The sequence below is a fragment of the Podarcis bocagei genome, assembly GCF_964188305.1.
Source record: "Podarcis bocagei genome assembly, chromosome: 5".
Lineage (NCBI taxonomy): Eukaryota > Metazoa > Chordata > Lepidosauria > Squamata > Lacertidae > Podarcis > Podarcis bocagei.
In genome coordinates this window covers 51,930,938-51,945,144 of record NC_138129.1, presented here as the reverse complement: position 1 = coordinate 51,945,144, position 14,207 = coordinate 51,930,938, and the positions used below count along the sequence as shown (strand labels likewise).

Below are 14,207 nucleotides of genomic sequence, written 5' to 3'. Positions count from 1 at the left end.
TGCTGCTGCTGTTGTTGCTGCTGCTGCCCGGACATGCCGGCCTCCTCCTCCTCCGCTGTCTCGCGCTCCTTCCTTTTGCACGCGCTGCCCCGCCGCTCGGCACCACCACCGCGGAGCCGCCCCCGGCTCGACGCGGATCCTCGCCGCCGCCGCCTCTCACCGCCCGACTCGCCCGCCTCCCTCCCACGGCACACCAGCCGATGTCTCACGGCACACTAGTGTGCCGCGGAACACCGGTTGGGAAACACTGCTCTAGATATGCAGAAAAAACTAGTAACAAAAAAATGCAAAACATTATTCTCTTGTATTTTGACAGTTAAAGTAGAGATGCATTCTACCTGAGGGGGCCAGGGACTGATCTGGATATAAGTAAATGTTAAATGCAATTATTGGGGGAGTCCATTAATGTTAGTACTAAAAATACTAATTTAATTAATGTTAGATTGGACAATCTACATATTTCAATTGTGAATGTTGGTTTGGTTTGGTTTGGTTTGGTTTGGTTTGTTTAAACTTGACAGAAGCGGACAAGATCAACTCTATCTCCTTGGAACATTTTACGAACATTTTCAATAGGATACAAATTATATTACAAACAAAATGCAAGAACAATCCTTCCCTTCCAAATCCATTTTTACACATTCGCAATTTGCCAGATAATTTTTTCATCAAATGCAACTTTTTTTGCTTGCTCTTTTTCAAGATGCCTCATTTGAAAGGTTGCACAAACCCTTTATTTGCCATTTTTGAGAAGTCAACTGAAATGATAGGTTTGCAATTAACAAAAAAAATGCAGTTGTACCCGCTCTGTATACACCATATGATGCACACTTATACCCACCTGACCGCAGCAAACCTCCTCACAGCTCCTTTGCAAGCTGAAGTTGTAGGTCCTTTTCACACTGATCAGACCCATTCAGGTGGTACCCTAGAGAACACAAAAATGGATAATCATAATCTCAGTAAACACTGAAAAGCTTCCCTAAAATCATAATATATGCTTTCAAGTCCACAGGATGATACTAAGAATGTCTGCTTCAGTCCCCTATGCATAACTGGTGCATGTCTGCCAAACAAACTGTAATAAGGGTGTTCTTTATGGCTAAAAGATGCCACATTCTTTCTGAGATGCCTCCAAAATGCTAGGATTATAGGTGGGGAGATAATTAGAGAAGCACAACTTGGAAACTAGCCTAACTAATTTGTGCCAACAGGGCTCATTTGAGCAAACACTACTGGAATTGAAAGCAGCTTCGGGGCAATGATTTCTTTTTTCTGGAGTCCATGGGTTTGCCTAGGACACAGAATGATGACTTAAGTGTTACAATAGATACAACCTCAAACTTCCCAAACCTGAAAGACCTGCAGTTCTGTTTTATTATTTATTCATACTTATATCCCATTCTTCCTCTCAATGGCAGGGCAGGGCAGGGCAGGTAACAATACGGCACAACAATAAGAGACATCAACATTAACAAAATAGCAGTGTCAGCAAGGACTCGATGGACTCGATGGCCCTTGTGGTCTATTCCAACTCTATGATTCTATGATTCTAAGGAGCTTGATTACATTCCTTGGTAACAAAAAGGTCTTCACCTTGTGCAAAAATGAGGACAACGTGGAGGAAACCTGCTGCCCATCAGAAGATTTGAACTACAATTCAAATCAGCAGCAGCCAGCACAATAGTAGTCCAAAACATCTGGAGGGAATGAGGTTCACAGAATCATAGATTTGGAAGGGACCCCAAAGTTGGCAAAAGCTGTTTTATTATAAATTATGGTTCAGTGTGAAGAAGTGATGTGCTGGTGCACACTGCTCAGAAGTTCCTGAACGACTCCTCCCCCCTGCTACTGCCACATCACAAAGGGAACAAACCAGAGGCTGGCTTCATGTTATGTGCAAACCAGGGCTCATTATTTGTTTCCCTCAAACAAATAAGAGAGGTAGGAGCAACTCAGGACTTTTATGGCAATGTGTACCAGCATGTTGCTCCTTCACAATAAAGTAAAATATAGTTCAATGTTGCACGGAAATCAATATATTGTACCTCACAGGTAATGCAACCTTGTCTTCTACCTATATTCAAAATAGACATGATTTGCAGAACAGTAACACGCCCATTTAATTTATTACACAGATTTAATCAGGAATACGATGGTGCGTACTAACGTCTCAGTCCTGAAAACACAACCTCAAAACCAAGTATTTCCTGACATTATCCATTTGTTCAATTTACAGCCCCAAATTATAGAAAGTTTTCTTGCTAAGCCTTTGCATGGTTTAAACCGTACCTTCACGAGTGGCACATTAATTCTTTCAAGGTCAATTATTACCTGGATTTGTGACCCTGAATCTGTAACAACAGGCGCTCAGATCAAACTCTCAATTTCTTACATTTATTGTCAATGGGGAAAATCAGACTCAAAATTAACATCAAGAATTCCTAGCAGCATTTTCAGTAGCTTTTGTTCTCATTCATTTCTGCTAGATATACTGCAAGTCCAAAGGTCTTGTATTTTCAGGGGCCCCACTAATTAAAGCACAAACATTTGATGGCATGAAGGTAAAAGTTAAGAAAGGTCAACATTTCTTTCCTTCTGCAACAGGATGGTAGCTGCAGCCTCCCACTAAAATCTGGGAATGATCATGCACTTTTAACTGACATTTGAGAATCACCTGGTGGCTAATGGTAAAATGCTAGTTTATGAGCTGAAGACAATGTTATCTATTGGAGGGCAATGTTTCCCTTAGGCAGAAACAGTGACATGCCAAGGCATACTTTAAGCCTCTCCAGGTTTCCCAAAACAAGAACATTCCGAAATCTGTTAAAATGCACAGAAGCCAATTTTTACAAACAATAATCATACAACAGTCAAATTAAGCAGAAATTCAGGACACGATTGTAAAGCGTTAAAAGTGCTCCTCACTTTCTCAACTCAGTGGGTGATCTCATTTACTGAGAAAGATTCCAACATTTGATAGTTTAAAAGCAAGAATAAGCAAAAGCACTTGCAAAATTCCTACACCTTTGTTTCCTCACAAAGAAATGGGAATGTCAGCCTAGGCAGCATAACATTTAGTCTGGCATACAGACTTTAAAATAACTTTATTAAGATCTGAGCGGGTGGGGAGGATATATTTTGAATTTTTGTATCTTTTTTTTTTTTAAGGAGCATGTACGCATCTCAAGCAACAGATTTGTATTGTGTAAGCATCCTGAATGTCTACAGAGAACCCAAAATATTAAATATACCCTTTACTAACGAAACTATAATTTTATCTAAGTAGTGCAAATTTCAACATCAGTTTAACAGAACATTATTTAGCATAATCTACCTGTTAAACTCAAATAAAAAGAAGAGGAAAGGCTTACTATTCAACTCAGTAGGCCCACACTGATTGGTTCTGTTTTGCCTATTATGCCCAACAAAAATGAACAGATCAAATAATATGCATGGAGTCATATCCCTGAAGACTTAGATTAGCACTTGGTCATAAACTAGGAAAGGGCATCTTTTAATAAATAGCTAAATAAATAAATAAATAAATAAATAATAGTGCTGACCATAGGAAATGGAGGAGAATGGTGTTTCAAAGAGGTTTCAGTTACAAGAGCTGGAAAATGCAGTTTTTATATACAGTAATTCAGATTTCAAAAGGTCAGAATATTTTGTATGACATTCCATTCAAACTTTTTGATCTATAGTTTCAGGCCAAAGAAGTTTCAGAATTCCAGTAAATATTACCAGCATAAGCCTTTACACAGAGATCCCGCTATCCGAAAATTCACTTATCCGCACGTAAACAATTATCTCCAAACCCCCTATATACTCTGCAGATTGACCTATCTGAAAATCCAACTTCCTTACTTCCTTGTTTGTTTGTGCTTTGCTGGTCAACAGCAGCCATTTTCAGGCAGAAATCAAGGAGGGGGATGTGGGAGCAAGATCTGATGAATCAGGGTGCAGGAGAGATTGGAGAGATTGAACAAATCAGGTTTTTTTCATGCATCTCTGAATAAACTGAATAAATCATGCATCTCTGAATAAAATTTTGCTGAATAAACCATTGAAAAAAAGTGAAAGCAGTACGACAAATCCCACATTAGAAATATTTCCATAGGAAATAATGGAAATTGTGGACTTGTGGGGTTCAGGAGCCCAGCTATGTCACCCCTTGCCTGCGGTGCTGGCAGCCTCTCACCCTTTTTGGAACATGTTCCCTTGTGGAGTGTTCCCTCCGTCTCCTCTCCACTCCCCTCTCCTTCAGAGTCCTCCGGACAGCTGCTGCTGCTGCCCCTAGTTTCTGAGCTGCCCCCCTGCCCCCAAAGAAAGATGGCTCCTCACACTCCTCCCAGGGCCTGGGACTTGTCTGTCTATTCCCAACAGTAAGGGCTAGCGGACTGACTGGCTGGGCTCCCTTGCCTGCCTGCCTGCCTGCCTGCTTACTCCTTGCCCTCTGACTAGCCCCAGAGGCGCCATTTGCCTGTGAAGCTTGTAGCCAGGGCTGGTGCAACCAACAGCCACACAAGCCTTTGGGAGGTAGAGATGCAAGAGGGCATCAGAGAAGGGAGGGAAGGAAAGAGAGACAGAGGCCACTGTTGCCCGCAGCACCCCTGACCGTCATTCAAGACACCCCAGGGTGCCATGGCACACTGGTTGAAAACCACTGTCCTAAACCTAAAAGGAAAAATTGCAAAGGCAACAGAGATGCTGTCCTTGAAATAAGCCATTTTCTCCACACTAGCCGTTTTACCCAAAGGTATGAACAACTTGAGGGAGGTGCTGTGGTCTAAACCAGTGGGCCTACGACTTGCAGATTGGAAGGTCGGCGGTTCAAATCCCCGCGATGGGATGAGCTCCTGTTGCTCGGTCCCTGCTCCTGCCAACCTAGCAGTTTGAAAGCACGTCAAAGTGCAAGTAGATAGATAGGTACCGCTCCGGCGGGAAGGTAAATGGTGTTTCCATGTGCTGCTCTGCTTAGTCATGCTGGCCACTCAACCCGGAAAAACTGTCTGTGGACAATCGCCAGCTACAGCAACATGAGCGCCGCAACTCCAAAGTTGTATGCGACTGGACTTAACTGTCAGGTGTCCTTTACCTTTTTATGAACAACTTGAGATAATTCTGCATGTTTTACTTTACTAAGTAGTTCTGGTTATAACCACTATTTAATTACACCCTAGGTTAAGACAACTTTGTGTTTGAAAAACAGTGCAGATTGTGAGCTCTAAAGGGAATGTATTTGTTCCCTACTGTTCAAGACATCTATTCCTAATTGACAGCTCCAGCAAAAAGTAACATAGCATGAAAATCCCTAGGAAAAACAATAAGATGCAAAGAACTCTGTGAAGCTAACCAGCAGCTTGAAATCAATAACAACTTCATAATTTGACAAAGGAGATTAAATGATGCTGTGCAAATTACTATCAGCATTCCTCTAGCAAATTCAATGAGGTGATAAAGGCAGGATATTATGCTGACAGATGCCAAATGCTTTACATTAAAATACTGGCACACGGAATGTGGTCTTCAATTCTTGTTATAATAAGCATATTCTACTAGAAGACTAAAAATTTGGCCCTCAAGTGCTTTTTTACTTTAAAAAGAGACAAGAAAAGATAAACTAGTAGTAGTAGCAAAGGAAACCTAAGATCATACATTAAGTAGCAAACGAAACATTAAACATGTATCAGCTTTGTCCCTTTAATTTTATCCTTTTGGGATTGTTTTTTAGAACCAACACACTTCTCTTTAACTTACTTTATTTAAACCTCTAAGAACTACAAACAGGAAACTTGTGAAGATTAATTAATGAGGCAAGTTGAATTGGAAAAGGGACATGAAACAAGTTGCTGATGCAAACCTAACTGGATAACAGAAATCCAGAGGAATAAAAAAGCAAACAGAACCCAATAAAAATAACAATCACTAAAAATATATATGTATAATGAATAATCAATAAAAATGAAAGTATTTTCAAGGTTTCTGTTTAGAATTTTCAAAGTGCAACACAGATTATTTATCTATTAACTGATCAATAACCAAACATTCTAAATATGGGTAAGTGTTCAGAATTAAAGGATTTTTAAATACAGATGTTTTTACTTTTTATTGCAGGGTTTCATTGATGGAAAAATTAGTTTCTTTCATTTATTGTGACTGGATTATTTCAGTAAGAGTAGAAAAGTTTTCTGTCACCAGTGGAACGTCAGAGATTTGCGTGGGCATCTCATGGGCAAGGTATTTTTAATTATTAGCAAATGTGTCATAAATTTTAAATTACTAACAAATTTGTCATTAATTTTTGTAAACTGTTTTCTTATAGCCATTTTCAGTAACAATGAGTGGTGTGACAGCTCCAATGACAGAGTAAGAACAGGAAAGAATAACTAAAAAGAAACTCAGACAATTTTGCCATTAATTTTAAAGTGTATACACTGAGTACATTGCCCATATTTACTTACTGATAATAGATCATATGGAGTTTTACTCCCCTATTGATGGGTCTCCCATGAGTACAGACCAACAGATTATCTTTCATCAAGATCTGTAAGAACTGTTGACAAAAATCATATTTGATGTAAAGACCTCAGTTTTACATTTGCTACATTACAGATGAGCTGAGAGTTAAGAAGGGCATGTATAAGAAATAGAAGAAAGGGGAAATCACAAAGGAGGAGTATACACAAGTAGCCAACAGTTGCAAGGGGAAGTCAGGCTGGCTAAAGGTCAGAATAAGCTCAGGCTTGCAAGACAGCTTATAAATAATAAAAAGGGTTTCTTCGGCTATGTCTGCAGTAAGAGAAAGAACAAGCACGTGTTGAGATGGGGAAATGCTAATGCATGACAGAGAGAAGGCAGAACTACTCAGCGCCTACTTTGCCTCTGTCTTCACCCAAAAGGAAAGAAATGCCCAACCTGGTGATAACAGAATAAATGATGCAAGGAGGAAGCTACAGCCCAAGATGGGAAAAGAGACAGTAAGCAAACACCTTGCTACTTTAAATGAATTTGAATCTCCAGGGCCTGATGAGCTGCATCCAAGGGTACTAAAGGAGCTTGTGGATGTAATTTCAAAGACTTTGTCTATTATCTTTGAGAAACCCTGGAGAACAGGTGAGGTCCCTACAGACTGGAGGTGGGCAAATGTTGTCCCTATCTTCAAAAAGTGGAAAAAGGAAGACCCAAGTAACTACCAACTGGTGAGGTTGACATCAATACCAGGGAAGGTCTGTGAGCATTTAGAAAAGGAAGTTGTGATTACTAAGACCCAGCATGGGTTTCTCAAAAATAAGTCATGCCAGATCAATCTGATTTTTTTGATGGAATTACAAACTTGGTGGATCAGGGAAATGCTGTGGACATAATGTATCTTGATTTCAGTAAGGCTTTTGACAAAGTCCCCCACAATATTCCCATGAGAAAGCTGGTAAAATGTGGGTTGAATGAGGTAACTGTTAGGTAGATTTGTACCTGATTGACTGACCAAACCCGAAGAGTACTCATTAATGGTTCCTCATCATCCTGGAAAAAAGGTAGTTGTTAAATTCGCAAGCCAATGCTTTGAATTTGATTTTTCTACAGAGATCTACAAATTTTTGCTGCATCTTTTTGAGGTTGTTGATGATCCCATGCCCCACCACGTAGCTCCAAGCCGGTGTGAAAAGCAGGGGTTGTTAGCAGAATTGTGTGCTGCTATTTGTACTAGAAGTCAGTGAGGAAAAAGCTTAACTCATTTTGTGTCTCTTTACCTCAATAAGAAAGGCCTGTCTAGTCTAGCATACTGTTCCCACAGTAGACAACCAGGTGCCTATGTAAGCCTGAAAGCAGGACCTAGTGCAACAGTACTCTCTCCATCTGAGAATCTTTTACTGCCTACAACAATAGAGGTAAAACATAGCCATATCCTCCATGAATTTTCCTGACCTCCTTTTAAAGCCACCCACATTGGTAGCCACAACAACATTCCATGGGAGCAAATAGTTTTAACTATGAATTTTTCTTTTCTATTAGGTGAATGTGTCACTAAAAACCAAAATAATAAAAACTGAAACTCATAAATACCTCCAGATTTGCTCTCATATATGCAAACAAACAGCAACACTGCTGGGAGAGAAATCTTAAGAATTAGGCCACAATAATGCCAAGAGGGCATTTTCTACCAAACTATGCCATGCAAAGCTTCAGAGAGGCACTATACAAAAACTATAATAGTCTTTGTGATGCCAATACTATTTGCTATATTACATGCTGTAATGTCTGTCTATGAAGTTGTAAGTACAGATTTATTGAGCTGATTCCATATTGGGTATGCATTAGTAAAGATTAAAAATTCCAGGCCTGTTATAGCAAAAACAGCAATGAGTCTTTTGGCATCTCAAAGGCAACAAGAATAATTTTTGCATATGCTTTCATTCTGAACTATAATTTATTAGTAAACTTGATTCTATTCAGTTAGGACTTAAGACCAAGGTTCTGACTATAGCTGGGAAATAAACTTAGCATACCTTTTTATATTTTAGCTTAAAATGTCACAGTGAGTCTAACATATTCCATAGCCTTACAATTTCTTATCCGTAACACTTGTGTGGCTTATATGTGTATGCATAACTCAAATCCAAATGGGCTCTAATCCATGAAAGCCAATGCCACCATAAATCTGTTCATCTGTACCAACAAAAGATTCTGTTTTGCTTTTTCTGAATGTTACTGTCTTACTGAATGGCAAGGATAAGCAAATTGTTTTTAATATGGAATGCTATGAAATAGCCTTAGCCAAAAAATCAGCCTAATTTGTGCAAAGCACAAATTTTATTTGTTTGTTTATTTGTTTATTTGTTTTATGGGAAACAACTCTGAATGGATGCTGAGTAATGACTGGGAGAGTTCTGTCCTAAAATGTGTAATGTTGTATTTGGTTCTGAGTTGCTCTATTGGTTCATAATCTAAAGTACAACTGATAATGGACCAAGGTTTGATCAATAATCATCTGTCCATCACCTTTCTTGTTCAAATAGAAATGCAAGATTCCAGATGCTCAGTAAAATTTACTTCTATCAAACTGCTTGTTTTACTTCCATCCTTTGTTTTCTCTCCCTGCATTTATTCTTGCATTGAAAACATGTTTGGTGTTTGTTTTAAAATTCAACAGTCATGTCCTTTAAGATGTCTGACTCGAGCACAGTGACACATGCCTTGGTAAGGTAAGGTAAAGTAAAATAAAGGTAAAGGACCCCATGCCTTGGTAAGGTAAGGTAAAGTAAAATAAAGGTAAAGGACCCCTATGGGTAAAGATGACTATGGGGTGCGGCACTAAACACACTTTTCAGGCCGAGGGAACCAGTATTTGTCCACAGACAGCTTTCCAGGTCATGTAGCCAGCATGACTAAACCACTACTGGTGCATGGAGGACCATGACGGAAGTCAGAGCACATGAAAATGTCGTTTACCTTCCTGCTGCAGTGATACCTATTTATCTACTTGCATTGGTATGCTTTCAAATTGCTAGGTTGGCAGAAGCTGGGACAGAGCAACGGGAGCTTACCCCATTGTGCAGATTTGAACTGACGACCTTCTGATCGGCAAGCCCAAGAGGCTTGGTGGTTTAGATCACAGTGCAACCCACATCCCTCTACATCAGGCTTCCTCAACCTTGGCCCTCCAGATGTTTTTGGCCTACAACTCCCATGACCCCTAGCTAGCAGGACCAGTGATCATGGATGATGGGAATTGTAGTCTCAAAAATATCTGGAGGGCTGAGGTTGGGGAAGCCTGCTCTACATGCCCGTGTGCAAACTAGACCATTGTGGGAAAGTTTTTGAGTTTTCTAAAAGTTGACATTTTGCTTTCAAAACTATATACTTGACTGACCCCTTACCCAAAAAGTTCATTTCACATATTTACAAAATATTAAGTAGGTAATAATGCTATCGTGTTTTACTAAAATGCCACTGAAGTCTTCTTAATACTACTGATCTGGCAGCAATTAAGGAACTCTGCAATATCTGGACTACTCCTAGTCCCTAGGATTTCTCCAAAGCCTGTTATAGATTCTTCCCATTAAATTCCGTCCATCACTTGCCTTTTACAGAAATTAGCTCATTTATTTTTATTTTTTACTACTGTACTGACCCACCCAGAAGCAAGGGCAGAATGGCAATCCAAACATCTGTTCATACAGGATGCTGCATAAACAGAGGCAATACTGTTTATAAATAGCATAATCTCTATTTTTTAAAGTTTCATTTCGAGTCACCTTATCTCTAAAAAGAGAGAGCAGAAATAGAAAGGGTCCAGAGACAGGTGACAAAAGCGATTAGAAGCCTGGAGAGGCTTACACATGGGGAAAGATTTAAAAGATTAGGGCTCTTCATCTTATGGAAGGAGGTGAAAGGGAGGAGGCTTACCAGAGATATCAAAGCAATGAAGGACAGGGGGATGATTACACAGGGCAGGCACTTTCCCTTCTCACACATAAACACACAGCCCTGAGAAAGAAACAAAGCAATCTTTGCTCTCCTTCGTCACTCTGAAAATAATAATATATGGTATGGAGAATAGTAGAGAATAGCACCCTCAGCCTTGGCTGCTAAAGCCTAATCACTAACAGAAGCTTGAGCTTGATACTATGGGCTTTCTGAATGCTCTGTGAGAACCTGGAAGCCAGCATTCACTGGTTGAACCCAGTTGGTCAATTCAGTTTCATCAATAGAAAAAGGAACCAACACTCAAATGACTTATTGGTCTGGTTCACACTAACTACTAAGCCAAACTATGGCTTAGCATGAAAAAGCAAGCATGGTGGTACACATTTAAAAAGTCACAGCCACCTTGCTCCTCTCCCCTGGTCCTGCTGAGATGCTACTGGGAGCTAAGCCAGTACTAAGTGTGAACCCTATGCTGTGGTTTGTTTGTCTTGCTGCATTCCCTGTTGGCCATCCATCCAAGGGGTCACGTGTGGGTCATGTCCAAAGCTAAATTGGGTTGTGGGTATGGTCACCTCACAGTCACTCTCTTACATACATTCAAACCACAAAAACATACATGAGTATCACACATGGGTGCACATAGACATGAACACGGTTCCTTAATTTCTCTAAATTATATAGCCAGTAATAAAACATTTTGCTGCATAAACAAGCCACTTAAGAAGCCTAAGGATCTGCGTGACCAGGGTTAAAATCACCAGTCAGCCATGAAGCTCCCTGGATGATCTTGGGCCTGTCACTGTCTCTCAACCTAACCAATCTCACAGGATAATATGGAGTGAGGGAAGCAATGTATGCCACCTTAGCTCCTTGGAGGAAAGATGGGATATATATCTTAAAAATAAATCATCGCTTATCTTGAGAGAAGTAGGGGGTGATGAGAGAGTTGGTAACTTTTTAAAAAAGGGGGGGGGGCTGGATTTATTGTTGCACATTTTTTAATGATGAGGCTGCTCCGGCATTGCTCCTCTAACTTCCCTCCTCTCACACAATGGAACTGTGACTGAAGTGAAAATTTCAAGCACTGCCAGTCACCAAACATAGCACAAGGGAAGAGCAGCTGGCAGGAGTGCCTTGAAAAGAAGCCAGCATGGGCTGCAAGGGGAGCAGGGCACCACTGTGGCTGTCCCCAGACCACTTACCCTGCCATCTCTTATTTGAAATTCTTAACACTACTTACATGTGCTTTGGACTTCTTAATTGATTTTGCTGCTGCCACTGCAACACAGGCAAAATGACAGGATGTTCAGGGAAGTGGGCGGGGGGGGGGAGAGAATCTGAAGTGCATAAAAGCCTTCTGGCTCAAACCAAAGGCCCATCCAGTCCAGCAACCTGTTCTCGCAGTGGCCAACCAGATGCCCAGTCCTCTTCAAGCATTAATTAATGTCTAACCTAGCAATGAAACTCACTAAGTGACTATCTCTCAGCCTAACCTATATCACAGGTAGTTCTGAGGATAAGATTGGGGGTGGGTTAAAGAACCAGGTACTATACCCTGCCTTGAACTCATTCATCTGCCTTGAGATGAAAGGCAGGATATGAAATGTGATTAAATAGTCCCAAGCTATTTGCAAACAATGGGACAGTGCAACTATCTCATAGTTTCTTAATAATATTATGGCAAGTTGATTCTGCATCATCTCAGCCACGTAGTCCTTAGTCTCCTGTTTGAAAAGAACTAGCACTGACCATCTGGGATTGTTGAGAAAACTGAAGAGAAACATTATTAAAACAGCATCCTGATATACTAAGCAGTACATTTATGGTACCTTGCACATTCCACTTCACACCCAACAGATCACTTTTAATGCCATAAGTCTGCCAATTTTCAGAATTGGCTTATAAATCGCCCACTCTTCCTGTATAAACAGCTGCTAAGTTTTTATTGCCAGCTTCACTGGAAATTATAAGAATTCCTTGCTAAGAAGATTGAAGGCCACTGATAATTGTCTCTTGATCCCAAGAACAACCTTATAAACAAGCAGATTAAATTTGACTTCTGTTAGTCACATTTATTTTCACACTTTTGTAGTAAACTTAAAGGATATAGCAATATTAACAACCAGTTGAAAAAACAAAAAGCAGAATGAATCATTCGGACTATTTAAAGAGAGCTTTTAGTATTTTGCTGTCATGTCCAAGGCAGATCTATTTTTGATGTAAGGGGATCAGTTTTAGCAGGAGTATGCATGCATTCAGTGAAAAAAAGTGCTTTGAGGGTTATCATCTGGAAGCACTTGTGGCACGTTTGTTACATTCCCCACTCCTTAGTATCATTTTGCCTTCTTGTAGAAGACAGACCTTCACAATTGAACTGAAGAGCTCACATTTTTGTAAACATGCAACATGAAAATAAAGCTGGACAGATGGACAGCACACACCCTGAAGCCTACACTACCCTTGTTTTCCTCATCATTGAATAGGCAACACATGTTCAACACAGCACTTCAGCAGCCACTACTGTTCTCCGGGATAAACAGGAGGCATACTGTTAGGCACAAGATGCTCTGGGCAAGAAGCTAACCCAAACTTCCATATCCTCTTCATGAGAGTTATCAACTAGGCTGAACACTAACCTAACCTAACCTAACCTAACCTAACCGGCTTTAACCTCAACTTTATGTTTTAAAATTATACTTCCACAAAAAACTCATTTGTTGTAGACTGGTAACAAGCTATATAAACCAAGGTGGGGTTTCTTGAGCAGCGGTGGTCAGATTTCAAGATTTCTACTAAAACCCCAAAATCCACAAACCAAGGCCATATGCAAATAGTGGCTCAGATGGACATAGACTGCAAATTAAAGAACGGGGTGCCTCTGAGCCCACAATTAGCCCAGGAATTTGTGATCAGTATCAGAACCAAGCTCACAAGCTTATTCTAACTAATACAATAATTCTTTTTTATCAATATAATTTGGGATGGAGGAAGATCAGCTTTTTAGTTGTTGGTTATTAGAGAACTTAAGAGTGAGAAAAACTTGCCGATCTGCTGCAGATCTCCCAGAGATCTATCAAAATGGAAACACTGAGATAGCTGTTAGTCTTCTGTAGCATGACAAGAAACAAAGACTGCTGTTTGCTTTCTCCCCACCCCTTACCTTCACAAAAAAAGAACTGTAAATCTATAGACACTACAAGTCCCATCAGCCCCAACAAGCTGCTGCAGTCCCAAAACATATGGGGAGCTCTGAGTTGGCCTCAACAGTCCCTATATTTTGTCACTTGCAGCCCTAGTCTCAACAGCTGTAATTCAATGCAGATAGTTAATGGATCTAAAATTTACCATGCTACCAACAGAAGGCAACCAATCAATAAGTTGTTCTTCCACTTTATTGTGAAACACAATAGTCATCACCAGCACTGAGAAGTCACCACAAAGGAGAATTTCAGTTATGCCAATAATGCTGCCTTCTACAGCCATACAGTATATCAAGGGTTTTAACACACGTATTCCACAGCTGAAACAAATGAAGTGCTATTTTTATGCCCCTTCTGTGTCACAAGAGAAACCCTTGTACTAATGCAAGTGATGTTAAGAAAAACACCAGCTCACAGCTTTTAAACTAAAAGCCACCCCAAAAATGTATTATTAATCCCTGTGTTCATATTGCAATTCATTTTATCCCTGAGGATTCCAAACTGCTTTACACAAATGTTACAATCATGCCTTTGGGATTCCCTGTTACTCCTCCCTGAGAGAACAGCAAGAAAGCA

General features: G+C 40.2%; 1 protein-coding gene and 1 long non-coding RNA gene across 13 annotated transcripts in view; both read right to left on the bottom strand.

Moving 5' to 3' along the window:
• The window catches only part of PTPRF (protein tyrosine phosphatase receptor type F), a 478,572-nt gene that overhangs the window by 403,131 nt on the left and 61,234 nt on the right, over nt 1–14,207 (bottom strand). For all 12 annotated transcript variants that reach the window (XM_081195232.1, XM_081195228.1, XM_081195234.1 and 9 more), the window contains exon 2: nt 842–928. The gene's annotated coding sequence lies outside the window, so the exon portion shown is untranslated. The remainder of the gene's footprint in view (nt 1–841; nt 929–14,207) is intronic.
• LOC308587585 overlaps nt 1–14,207 on the bottom strand; it is a 440,103-nt gene that overhangs the window by 403,855 nt on the left and 22,041 nt on the right. The window lies entirely within an intron of this gene.